The 14,307-nt window shown below is 36.5% G+C and overlaps 1 long non-coding RNA gene across 1 annotated transcript in view; it reads left to right on the forward strand.

The window, feature by feature from the left end:
• Positions 1 to 14,307, forward strand: part of LOC150094162 (uncharacterized) — a 191,682-nt gene that overhangs the window by 8,287 nt on the left and 169,088 nt on the right. The window lies entirely within an intron of this gene.

Raw genomic sequence — 14,307 nt, forward strand, 5'->3', positions numbered from 1 at the left:
ATCATCCTGCAAAATTTTGACGTCATCTGCATTCACTATTGCCCTACCCAACTTCGCATCATCCGCAAACAAATGAACTGTTCCTCTCAGATCATTTCCTATATCATTTATGAACAAATTAAACAGCAGTGGTCCAAGAACAGATCCTTGTGGCACACCACTAGTCACAGGCCGTCTTGTGAACTCTACTCCCGAGTAAACCACTCTCTGATATCTCTCCGTCAACCACCCTCCTATCCATCTCACCAACCCTATGTCCATTCCCATATGCTGCAATTTACTGATTAGAATTCCATGTGGAATCCTGTCAAAGGCCTTGGCAAGATCCAGTAGAATCACCATAAACCCATTACCCTTATCCAGTTCAGCCGTCACTGTGTTATAATACGTGAGCAAGTTACTGAGGCATGACCTACCCTTCACAAAACCATGCTGTCCCCGATACAGTATCCCATTTTCTTCTATCCAATCTTGTATTTTCCTCTTGACTATTTTCTCTAAGACCTTGACAATGATTCCTGATATGCTAATCGGTCGGTAATTTACTACAGCAGTCTTGGAACCACCTTTATGCAGTGGAACTATTTTCCCCTCTTTCCACCCTATAGGCTTGTGTTACAAGAAGTGAAAAAAAGTTGGCATTATCCCATTAAGTCTCAGCTCAGACAAGGTTATGAGAGTGGGAAGACAGCAAAATAGTTCTGTTTCATAAAGGATGCTCCAAGATAGAAGTAGTAGCAAATTATAGACCAATTAATATCTCAGGAGTGGTGGTTAAGATATTGAAAAGTTAGTTAAAGGTAGAACTTGGGAATGAGTGGACAGTAATATAATACTCTATGGCAGGCAGCATGATTTGTGAAAGGTATTTCATGTCTTGGTAATTTACTTGCTTTTTATAGCAACGTGACAGTTAAGTTGGATAAAGGAAAAGGCTACACCATGATGTTGCTGGTCTTTGCAAATGCATTTAACAAAATACTGAACAGAAATCTACAATGTAAGCAGGAACAAATAATAATGGATATGAAGCTGGTGGCATGGATAAGAGTGTTATTGACAGACTCCAGAGAGTAGTATATGGTGGAGTAGAACCAAGGAGAATGATGGTGGTGACTAGTGCTGCAAGACTGTACTAGGACCATTGCTGCTTAACTTGTATATTTAAGGGGGAATAGTTGTTTTTTGATATTGATACTGCAAAACTGGAGAAGGTAGTAGGTTAATAAAAGTGACGTAGACTTCCTACAGTATGTTTTAAATAGATTTACACTGTGGGCAAAGCATAATGGTTGTTAGTTTAAATTGGGTTTAGTGCTTTGAGTTGAAAATATTACTTACTGTGTATTACTTTGGGGATGATAGCCTTATAATAAGGCCACATCTAGATTACTGCATGCAGAAAAGGTAGTTTGAATTACTTGGGAATGAGGACATTGTGGAGGAGATCCAGAGACAAGTGACCAGATTAGTGACAGGTCTGTAGAATGTTCCCCTGTGAGGATTGAGGGTGTGTGAGTTCCAAAGTAAAGAGGGAACATGATAAAAACTTATAAGCATTAAAGTATTTTTATGCAGAAGAAAATTTTCACATGAAAAGTAGAGAGAGAACAAGACATGACCCTGGAGGTTGGTGTAAGAACAGTTAATAAGAATATATAACTAGTAGATTTGTTTTGCTTAGAGAGTGATGAATGACTGGAATGGATTTTTGGAGGGTGGTTACAAGTTTAAGGAGAGGTATGTGTTGTGTGAATGGTTAGTATGAACCTTCTACATTGAGTTTTTAGACTCCATGGATATGTCTGTGTAATAATCATAATTTAAATATCAATCCTACATATGTGAGGTCAGAAAAACATCTAACACAATAGTGCCATGTGTAGGCTATAATAAATTTATTTTAATCCTTTATCCAAGTATGAGCAAACAAAGTTTGCACCTGAAAAGGTCGAAATCAGTCTGGGTAGTGGCCCTTCCCTTAATGCATAGCATTATACATGTGCACAAGGAGATGTGCTTTGCATTATGGGAGATACTGAGACAAGGAGTGATGAGAGCTTGGTCCACCTTTGCTATGAGTTGTCAACAGATGCACCACCTTGCCTCAGTCCTGAAGATATTTTCAGGTGCAAACTTTGTTTGCTCACACTTGGATAAAGGATTAAACTAAATTTATTATAGTCTAACCAAGTGAAAAATAAACTTCCTAAACTTCCACCATGTGTAGGCAAGTGATTAGGAAGAAAGAAGGTTGTAATAATTGGGGAAAATGTTACAAGAAAGACTGTCCAAAGAACAAAGGTATATACAATGAAAGGGGAGCAGAAAAAGTTGGTTTGATAAGTTTGAAGCTGAACAGTGTGAATGTCAACCATGGTTAAGAGGAAAGTTGGAGAATGGTGGTGACCAGTAGAGCCTGAAAATACCTATGAAAGGAAAATTCAGAATCCAAGTGTCTATGAGGAAAGCAACTGGATGGAGTTTGCGATTGAGGAATCATTTATTAAGCATAATGCACTCTTTTGGATAGCGTTAAGCATTCTAACTCCAATATTGATAATTTTTTGGGAGTGGAGTATAGACCTAGTAATGTGGAAGACATTGAGAAAGAAATGTATAGGCAAATTGGTCTGGCTAATAAGAAAAGCGTGATCATCATGGACAATTTCAATTATGGTAATATACATAGACTGGAATGAAGAGACAGCATCCAGAACCAAAGAGAATGAATTTCTTGAATTTTTGAGGGACAACTATCCTAGGCAATACATAACAGAGGATACATGAGGATCTTGGATTTGATTACCTCATCAGAAGATATTATTGTAAATGAAAAAATTTCAAATCTTCCTCCAGTTGGTGAAAGTGACCATGAAGTGGATTACTAGGATGGTGGCTAGCCTTATCAGGACTTTTGTGAGAAAGGGTTACATATGGAACTATAAGGTAGGTGATTATGACAAACTCAGGAGGTGGCTTACAGCTATATCATGGAATGAGGAATTGAATAGGAAGGAAATCAGTGCTGCTTGGTCCCTACTCAGGAACTATCTGGCAGAAGCAATGACTGAGTGTATTCCAAAGGTCAGGAGACTAAATAAAGTACAGGTATCCTTTGATTAATGCAATTAATTGATCTCTCGATGTTACCACATATATCAAAATCGCGTTAATCAAATATAATAATCAATTGTAAAAATTACGATTCGTCCATGATCGATTACTGTATTAATAATTCGTTTTATATGGTACTCTTTTAGGAAAGATAAAAAATGAATGCAAAGTAAATATTTAATAAATGCTTGTACCTGCATTAGTAACTGCATTTTTTTTTTATCACAAAAAAAGTTATCAAGAGTCATTTGAACAGTTTGAGCTTTTTTTTTCTTATCAGCATAAATTCTACAATAACAAGCAAAATGACTCTCCAGACCTCGGCAAACAACCATTCTTCGATTAACATCTGGATCCATATTCATTACTTGTTTAAAACCACACTACCGGCCAAGACATCTATAGACGTCAAGGTTATCATGGATGCGAAGTGCATATTAAAATTGTAATACCATTGATATTACATTGAAATATATGATGGATACGAAGCGTATGAGGATGCATATTTGATCCATAATGGCCGGTAAGGTGGTTAAGCGATTCTAAACTGCGAAATGTTCCATCCAGTTCTTTGATTGTTATCTCCTTTGGAACCTCATCTTCACATTCCATTTGTTCGTTGTCTTCACATGTGCATTGTTGTTCAATTTCAAGAAGACCGTTGTCACTGAAATCTTTTGAATTTGAATCCAATAATTCTTTAACATCTTCTGCATCAACACCATCAAAACCAAGGTCTTCAACAATTACAACGATTTCTTCAACCACGTTGTTCACAGGATTTTGAAAACCGCCTAAGTCATTAGCTCATTCTGGCAAAAGGTTTTTCCAATCAGCTCTCATGCAGCTAGAAGACACTTGTCTTCTAACTCCCATGAGTCATGAATGTTTTCAATTGCATGCTTAATGTTAAAATTTTTCCAAAATTCTTGAAGCGTAATCTCATTTTCTCCCGTTGTTGTTTCTACTGCCTTTTTAAGAAAATAAGCCGGGAAACACTCCTCAAGGCTTGCATGTTTTTGTGGAGTAAATTTAAAGGTGCATTACTTAAAACTTGCCGCATATATAAAGGGAATGTCGTAATTAATTTCGCCACGTTAATCAAATCCTACATTAAGCAAGGGACACCTGTACAGATAAAATGGATGACTGAAGCGGTGACGTATGCAATGTGGATGAAAAAGGCATTGTAGAGGCAATAATCAGTTACATGAGGAGTACAAAGAGCAAGCAAGGAAGGCAACTTGCTTGTGACAAAAGTAGTATGAGCAGTGGTTAGCAAATGAGGCTAAAAAAAAAGCAAAAAAAACTAGGAAGTATTTTCGATATATGACCAGTAGAAAGACTGATAACCACTGAAAAGGATATTGCAGAGGTGTTAAATGAGCAATTCATTAAAGTATTCTCTCCTTATTAATGTAACAGAATGCAAAACTTAGAGCACTGGAAAGGGGAAAAGAACTACTGATGGTGAGTGAGCAGGAAGTATATGAGGAATTGGGTAAACTTGATGTCAATAAGGTCATAGGACTTGATGGTATATCACTGCATGCCTTGAGAGAATGTTTGGGAGTTAACAAAGCTTTAATTTACTCTTTTAACATTAGTCTTAGATTGGCCCAAGTTCCAATGTTTGGGATGCAATAGGGAGATGCATTACTGCTTGCAGTTCCTTTCCAGAAAACAAACAAGGCCTTATCCTTGCACTGAAGGAGGAGTGAGCCAGTTTGCCCTAGCACCAAGTGATTCATGAGTTCTTGATACAAATATCAAGAACTCGTGAATCTCTTAGTGTTAAGCATAGTATGAAGTTGTGAGAGCTACATTGCAGTTTGGGGTGGACATAATCCATACTGAAATGTCTCTGCATAGTTTTATGTAAGCAATGTACATTAATTCCTTAACTACTCCTTAGGAATTTTGCAACTTTTGCCAAAAGCATATTGCAATTTACTTTGTATGAAATTTATAACACATTTTATGTGTAATATAATTTATTAGTATGATGGCAATAAATTTATATCCACATGAAAATTGTAGTCATGAAAATTTTTTCACATACAGGTGAAAATGTACTTTGTCCTTAGCTTTTGAACGCCAGTGTATTATACTAAATGATGAGTGAGAGCAGAATGGGATGGGTCATAAGGAAGGAAACTTACACCAGGTCTGAGTTATTGAGTGGAGAGGTGGATATTTAGAGTTTAGCAAATGAGGGTTATTTGATAAAGGAAAACAGGAAGGGTGTCAGAAGTGGTAAGGATTATGAGGTATAATGAATTCCCTATATTTAACTGGGATGTGTTCTTGGAAATGTACAAATATCAGCAGTGGATTTTCCATAGATTACATGTTATAATAGGGAGCACACTTTTAACCAACCAGTAAAACATGACTGAATTTCCTCTCATGTTAATTAAACCAAAAACTTTTATTATAGTGTTAACATTATTTCCCTATAAATAGTTTAATTTGATCTGGATGGATGTGATTCTGTTTTTAATAGCTGAATGATAATACATACACTTCTGTTTCAAAATGTTCTGCCTCTAGTCCACACATTTTTTTTTTTTCAATTTAATATTTGGGAAAAAAGATGAAATTGTTAATATTTTAAAACTGAATGCACTAAGAACTAATTATTTAATCATCATATACTCATACATGCACTAATAATTATACACTGGAAGTGACATAAAAAAAAACCCAGCTTCCTATGTGTATTATGGTACCCACTTGTAATTTCATTTGATAACCAATTTTAATAAGCTGTTTTGCATGGCTGTTCTCATTTTTATCACATTTCCTGTCTGTAGCATAAAAAGCCTTGGGTAGACTTGAAAAATGCAAACCAACAGTTGTTGTCAAAGATAAATCATTATGTCATTAGATCACCAACAACCTCTAATAGAAACTCTCAGCTCATGTGGATCAGAGCTCCATCTTCCCTCTGTCCCCACATGTTCTTTTTCCATGAGCACTGTTCCAGCTCAAGTTTCTTTTGTCTAAATATTCTCATATTTGGTCTGTCCATCATTTCCTCTCCTCATTTTAATTTCATACAATTTTTCTTGGTATATTTTTAGTATAGTATAGTATAAGGAAGGACATGAAAGAGTTAGATAGTGAGTTTGTTGCTATGGTATGACAGAGCTGAGTTGCAAAGGAGGGCCATTCCTCTTACATTACCTATACATGAGTTATGTACAGGTAATGTAAGAGGAATAATGTGGAGTTTGTGGATGTGGTGTGGAGCGAGTTTGATACTTGAAATGACTTACACCAGGGGTTGGCAACCGGTGGCCTGCAGGCCGCAATGCGGCCCAAAAGTGCATTTTTGGCAGCCCATAAAAGGTTGACCATACTTACATGGCATGTGGCCGATATACTGAATTATTTAAATAATACATTTTATATTATGAATAATAAATTAAAATTAATTTTATACCTATACTTTTTGATATCGGCGTGCAACTTGGTGCAAGTCAACCTTGTCAGTTATCATGACTGACAAGGCTAACAAAGAGGATAACAAAGGCAACTTCATCAGACGACAACTGAGATTTTGGCACACATTAAAGAATGCATTTTCATTAGAAAATGTCCAAAAATTTTATCGATGCTTACCAAAAAGCAGGGAGACACACATATTGTGATGCATAAACTATATTACTTCGTTTTTACATGATAATAATTTTTCACTGAGTTTCATTTTCATTCTAGTTTCATATCTCATACTTTAAATATTTGTGTTTTTTAAGATTGATATAATAAAAATTTATAAGTATTTTTTTTCACTCATTATTTTCGCATAATTAAACGCTTGCGGCCCGATTATTAAAAATAAAAGTTTAATGTGGCCCACAAGTCTGAAAAGGTTGCCGACCGCTGACTTACACAAAGTGGATGGTTTGCACTTGAATTGATTTGATGTTCAGAGTCCAAAGAAAAAATATTATTGAATGATGTGAAATTGGAGGAGCAAAATCAGGCAAACTAGAACTATTAGGATAGTTGTTGGGTGAGTGAGGCCTCATATACCACTGAGGCAATTGAGTGTTAGAATGTGAAAGCAGGAGCTACAAAAAAAGAAAAAAAATTGAGTAGGGAATTCAAAGAGAAAGGTGAGCAGTACAAAACATAGGTCAGAAGGATGACCAGTGTGGTAAAAAAGGCAAAATCAGAGTATGAGAGGAAATTAGCAGTACTTAGCAAAGGCAATCCCAAAGAGTTCTTTTGGTAGGTGGCAAGTGAAAGCAAGAACAATTATGGAAGAACTGAAGCAGACAAAATGGAACTCAGGTGATGATAGTGCAGTAACAAGCGAGGCAATTTGCTTTAAATAGAAGTGGATGAACTGGGGGTACATAGGATACTACAGAACCTTGATATGAATACAGCTATGGGATTAGACCTCTACCTAGCACCTCATAGCTCAAGTGCTATGAGAAGGTGCAACACAGGAATAGATATGAAGTGGATAAGAGGGTGGCTGTGATGGAGAGATGATACTAGATGCCTTCATTTCATAGTTCGAGTACTATGAGAAGGTGCCAGGGAATTGGTGGTGCCTTTGACTGCATTGTTTAATTCTCGGCTCGAGATTGTTCCAAAGGGGGGAGGAAAGATGGGGAAATAGTTCCATTGTCTAAGGGAGGCTCCAAGATTGAGGTAATAGATTACTGAATAATCAGTATCTCAGGAGTGGTAGCCAAGGTATTGGAGAACTTGGTTGAGGGAAAAATCTGGGAATGGGATACTATATGGGGACAACATGGTTTTGTGAAGGGTAAGTCACCTCAGTAAGTTGCTGCTTTTAATACAGTGACAGCTGAAATGGATAAAGGTAATGGTATACAGTGATATTGCTGAACTTTGTAAAGAATTTTGATCCAAAAAAATTGTAACACATGGAGATGGATATGAAGTTGATGAAGTGGATAAGAGGGTGGTTGACAGAGATACCAGACAGTAGTTTATTCAGAAGTAGAGCCTACTAGAAGGCCTGTGACTAGTGTCATGGCACAAGGCTCTGTGCTTGGGCCACTGTTATTTAATTTGTACATTAATGATATAGGAAATTATCTGAGAGGAAATATTCAGTTGTTTGCCAATGATGCAAAATTGCGTAGAACAATAGTCAGTAATGATGATAAAATTTTGCAGGATGACTTAAATACAAGGTGTCCCAAAAAATTGTATACACGCTTTTACAGCCTGTAACTCACTAAATTTTCATTCTTTTCAGGTCTAACTAATTTGAAATAATGGTTGAAACAAGACTAAGTTTTGAGGAAAGGAAATTTATCCTAAGTGCTATTCGAAGTGCAAGAATGTAAGTGAAGTGCAAAGACAGTTTAGAAGGGAGTTTCAAAGAGATCCACTGATGTGACTCACCATTACTTGAATTAGAGATAAGGTTGAAACAGATGGAACTGTTCCAGAAGACTGCAGATGTCCACATGAGAAAATGAGCTGCTGGAAACTTACTGCCAATCTCCAAGAAAATCTGTTCCGCAAGTAGCTTGTGGGACATGAATTTCAAAATAGAGGCTTATTCATATCATTTTGAAGCAGTCTCATGGGAAAATATTCCAACATTAGTCCATGCCCTCGATGAAGATAATCCTGACTAGAGAGTTGAACTTTGTGAAGTGGTACTTGGCAAAATGTGCAGAGGATGCACAATTTTCAAACAAGGTTATTTGGAGGAATGAGGCCAGTTTTAAGTTAAATGACTCAATTAATCACCACAATTGCATAACAGGAATCTGTTATGTCACACATTCGAGAGCTGTTTGGGGATGAGGAAGAGTTTTATTTCCAGCAAGATAGAGCACCACCCCACTACCATTGTAATGTGAGGGCCTATCTTGACAAAAAAAAATCTGCTGAACAGATGGATTGGATGAAGAGGTAGCACTGAATACCCTCTGTGTTCACCAGACCTCATGCCACTAGTCTTGTTTTTATGAGGACACATCTAATAAGATAAGGTTTTTTTTTTTTTTTTCACACAAACTGGCAACAATCAATGAATTGAAAGCAGCCATTGAAGGAAAATGTCAAACCAAATAAAATCATTCGTGATGTTTGTAATTCCATTGGTCTGCATTATCAGCATCGCCTGGACCAGAATGGACATCGGTTTAAACATTTGTGATAACTTAAAAATTCTACATTTATCTTCTTTAATTTGGATTATAAAACTTAGATGTATCTTAATAAACATTGTATTTATCCTTTCCTTTAGTGTTATATGGTGATCAGCATTAATTTCAGACAAATCATGGAGACTACAACTGTGTTAGAAATAATTACTTTAATTTCCCAGATGTTTCGACCTACATATCAAGGTCACCATCTGGAGTACACACACACATATATATATATATATATACACACAGAGACAAGCTATATTACATTTCAAACAGTATGCCAAAGAGACAATGATTTGATCAGCTGTTATTCTACTGGCCTGACCTCTAGTGGAAAAAATTGCATTTATAATTATTCAAAGCGTGCATACATTTTTTTGGGACACCCTGTAGACTGGCAGTATGGGGAGAGGAAAATAGATGTCAATTTAATGTGGCATAGCATAAGGTTTTTTTGGGGAAGAAAAGATTACCAGTTGTGTACTATATTGCTGGAACTGTACTCCAGGAAATTGATGAATCCAGTCATTTGGGAACTAACATTCCCAAATGTCTGACTTCACTAAGATCATGTAACTTAATGAGCTGTTTTAGCCACTGTACTAGATCCTAGTGAAGCCAGACATTAATGCTGAAGAATACCCTGATGAGCAGAGATAAGCAGATTATTATACTTCTTTATAAGTCCTTGATAAGATCCCATTGTGACTACTTTGCAAAGATATGGTTTCCTCGGGATGAGGAGGTGGAGAAGATCTAGGTGTGAGTGACCAAGATGGTGGCAGGTCTATGGAATTCACCTCATGAGGATGGGTTGAAGATTTGTAGGTTACCGAAATTGGTTGATAGGTGGAAAAGGAGTGATATGATTGAAACATACAAATTACTGAAAGATTTTTACAGAATCAATAAGAGGTTTTCAGAACAGGTCTAGTGGTGAGAGAACTAGGGGCCATCCTTGGAAATCGAGCAAGTGCATGAAGACTGAAATAGGTGTCAGACTCTGTTGTAGGTGCCATGACTTGAATGAATTCAAAGCGAAGTATGATAGATGTGCATGAATATTGGATAGTGCTTGGCATAATGTTTAGGGCCTCTCTTGATAAGTCTACAGAATCCACGGGGTTGCCAATGTATTAATAATAACAGTGGCGGCCTGTACATAAGCACTGCGACACTGCAGCACCCCCAAGGAAAAAATTAAAAAATTAAATTTTGTTTGTGTTTATAAATAATAACAATGCTTACAACATTATAAATGCAGTACATGTTAAAGGTTACAGCTTATGTTTTGACATTGATTGAATAGTTAATAATTGGAATTGTTTGATTAACGCTTTAGATTATGAAACAAATGCACTGCAATCTAACACCGATATTCGTTTGCTCTTGTCATTGCACGTTACGTCATTTCCCAACTGTAACTGCTCAAACGGCAGTGTATTTTTAGTATGCTTATGTGCCTTATTTCTGTGAGATATTATTATTATTATTTTAACGGTGTCTCCATGGAGTCAAAAGACTCATCGCGGGAGACCCGACATTGACACACTAACCATTATTTACACAATACCTGTCATACCTCTCCTTAAATTCATTCACAGTTGAAGCATTCACAACCAGTTCTGGCAAAGCATTCCACCCATTCACAACCCTCCAAGTAAAAAATCTAGTCCTAACACCCTTGTTAACCACACTCTTACACAATCTCCAGGGATGGCCCCTCGTTCTCTCACATCCTGCATTGGTCTTAAGAATATCATCAGTATCAATCCTGTAAAATCCCTTTAACAATTTAAATACCTCTATCATATCTCCTCTCCTACGTCTATCAGCTAGTTTTTGGAGCCCACAGATCATCAATCTATCCTCATAGGGAACATCCCACAGACCTGCAACAATCTTTGTAACCCGCCTCTGAATCCTCTCTACCACTTTCTCTATCACCAAGAAATCCTGGCGACCAGATCTGTGCACAATAGTCCAAATGCGGCCTTATTAATGCCTTATAGAGTGGAATAATAACTTCCCTATCCCTGCTTGTTAGTGTGTTCCTCAACATATGAAACGTTTATTATTGGTGCGTGTGCGTGGTGAACTATTTTTTGTAAATCTTATTTTATTTTGTTAAAATAACATATAATTATTTATTTATTATAGATAAAAGGCTGAATTATGATGAGTGTCACTGTTGAAAATATGAAAAGAAAATATTTTTTCAATTATCGTTACACGAAACAAATGATCTAATGCCGATATTCGTTTGCTGTCATTGCATGTTACATCATTAGATACACTGCCACTTTGGGCAGTGTATCTTATGCCTGTGCTCGTTATTTCTGTGAGATATTATTATTATTATTATTATTATTATTATTTTGACACCTCCAGGGAGTCCAAAGACTCATTGAGGGAGAGTGTGCCGACAGCATCGAACGATTGGCCCCCTTCCAACTACTAACCGCGCTCAAACTTACTTAACTGAGCCATTAGTAGCAGAGGCTCTACCAATGAAAAGTTTATTATTGGCACGTGTTTGTGGTGAACTATTTTTCTGTAAATTTTATTTTATTTTGTTAAAATAACATATAATTATTTCTTTATTATAGATATAAGGCTGAATTATGATGAGTGTCACTGTTGAAAATATGAAAAAAATTATATATTTTCAATTATCGTTACACAAAACAATAATTGCACACAGGAGCACACAGATTATGCTCCTCCGAGGATTCTCTAAAACAAGAATTGGAAATAATCAACAACATTACTCTAAATGGTTACAATCTCAAAACAACTCAAAATATCATCAACAATTTCTCCACATTTCAACCTAGACAACAACAACCCCATAGGATTCCCATACCTTATATCAAAGGCATCTCCGAACAGCTCTTGAAAATTATGAAGAAATACAATCTTGCTGCCACCTACAAATCCATCAACCAGATCCAAAACTTGTTACCCTCGCCTAAAGACAAACTTTCACCTATGCTACTACCTGGTGTATACGAGGTTCTATGCTCCTGTAAACTCTCTTATTTTGGACAGACAGGCAGGTCAGTTTTTAAATGCATTTCGGAACATCAAGACCATATCCCCCCCCCCCTCATCAAACTGCAAAAATCAGGCCTCGCTCAACATGGAGTTGAAAACCCAAACCACAAGATCCATTGGAAAAAGACAAAACTTCTACACAGATCTTCATATAAATATGAACGCTTATATAAAGAAAGTGCTGAAGCCCTCCACAGACCAAATCTAAACTGCAAGATGTTCTTGCCATCCCTAAAGTATGGGAAATTGTCATACAAAATTGTGTAAAATAATAACTTAACTGTAATTAATTTTAATTTAATTTAAGTAATTTAATTCAATTTAAGTTCAGGCCACAACGAGCCACTGCACGCAATTTGGATTCCATTGTACGTACACGCCCTTTCTTTTGTCATTCCTAGTATTGCCATACTGTACTGATGATGTCCTAAGATACCTAGGACGAAATATTTATGTAATAAAAAACCTACTACTGTGGTTCACGTGTGTTAAATTTAGTCACAAAACAAATGCACTGCGATCTAACACCGATATTCATTTGCACTTGTCATTGCTATTGATACGAAACTTTTATTATTAGTGTTTGTTCATGGTGAGGATAAAATATTTTTAATAAAGCAATTTTTAATATGCAAATTTATTTATTAATAAATTCGTTACTGATTAGGAAAAAAAAGTTTTTTTTGTATATGCAGCACCCCCACTTAAAATTTTCACTGGCCGCCACTGAATAATAATAATTATTATTATCAAAGAGTTAGTGAAGTGAGATTTTTTCCTGCATGAAATAACATGGGCTGCATTTTGGTAGCTGTGAAAGAAATGAAAGAGAAGTGTGAGAAGTTGGTTCACTAAGAGCAATAATGTTAGGAAGAGTAACTGAAGCTCTAGAAATAGTCAACAGAAAAGTTAACTGTGCTGATAAAAACAAGTGATTTGCAAGGAAGTGTGAATGAGGCACAGGATTTCTGCTTCACTGTCTCTCTAGTACAGATAGAGATAGTGAAGCAGAAAGAAACAGCAATAATTACAAATGGCATGATCGCTATGTGCAGGAAAAGAGGACTTGAGTATGTAGATTTAAGGGATAAATTTGAAAGTAGGAGAGAGCTGTTTGCTGTGGACGGTCTGCATTTGAGTGAATGCAGTAGTATGAAGTTGGATAGATTGTTGATAAAAGGAGGGGAATGTGTGTGGCTAGTCAGGGAAATGAAAACTAGACAGTGGGACTGTGAATGTAAGATATCAAATTTGGTAGTGTGAGATTTAGAACAAAGAAAGAAAGACGAGATAAAAATGCAGACTGGCCTCAGTGGGGAGCAGCAGAATCAGGGGTATTTGTGTGTTGAGGCTTAAGTGCTATGAGGACATCATGTTGGAGGTTTAATGGAATATTTTCAACACTTGGAAAGGATTAAAACTAATTTTAATGCTTCCAATATTTCATCTCAGTCACTGAGACATCTTCAGGGATCACAAATAGCTTTTGTAACAACACAATCAAATACATTACAATACTAAGTGAAACATGTGGGCAACTCTCAAGTCCTGTCTAGGTGGTGCATCCTCTATGGGTGTTTGCAGGTGGCCTAGGATGTAATGTGGGATCTCTAATAATTAATGTTTCTCAAATTTTGGGAAGTTTTATGCAACTGTATTTATTTAAATTCGGTTGATTTCTGATTCAACCGAATTTAAACTGCTGCAGATTCTAAAAACAGTCTTTCTTTTTTGAATTTTACTATGATGGATCATGGTGGTTTTTCTCCAGGAGATCCTGTGGATTGTATCCAAAACATGGTCTGCAAGGCACGATTGAGCATAGTTGTGATTGCAGATGTATGATTTGTGTTCTTTTAAATGGATGGTTGCTGATCTGCCTGAAGTAATCCATCTTGCAGGAACAGGGTATTCTATATACTCCAGCCACTGAGAGAGGAGGGAGCTGATCTTATGGTGGGTTTAAACTCCACCG

Source organism: Typopeltis vanoorti, chromosome 22 (genome assembly GCF_054136105.1).
Source record: "Typopeltis vanoorti isolate ZY-2024b chromosome 22, IOZ_Tvanoo_1.0, whole genome shotgun sequence".
Lineage (NCBI taxonomy): Eukaryota > Metazoa > Arthropoda > Arachnida > Uropygi > Thelyphonidae > Typopeltis > Typopeltis vanoorti.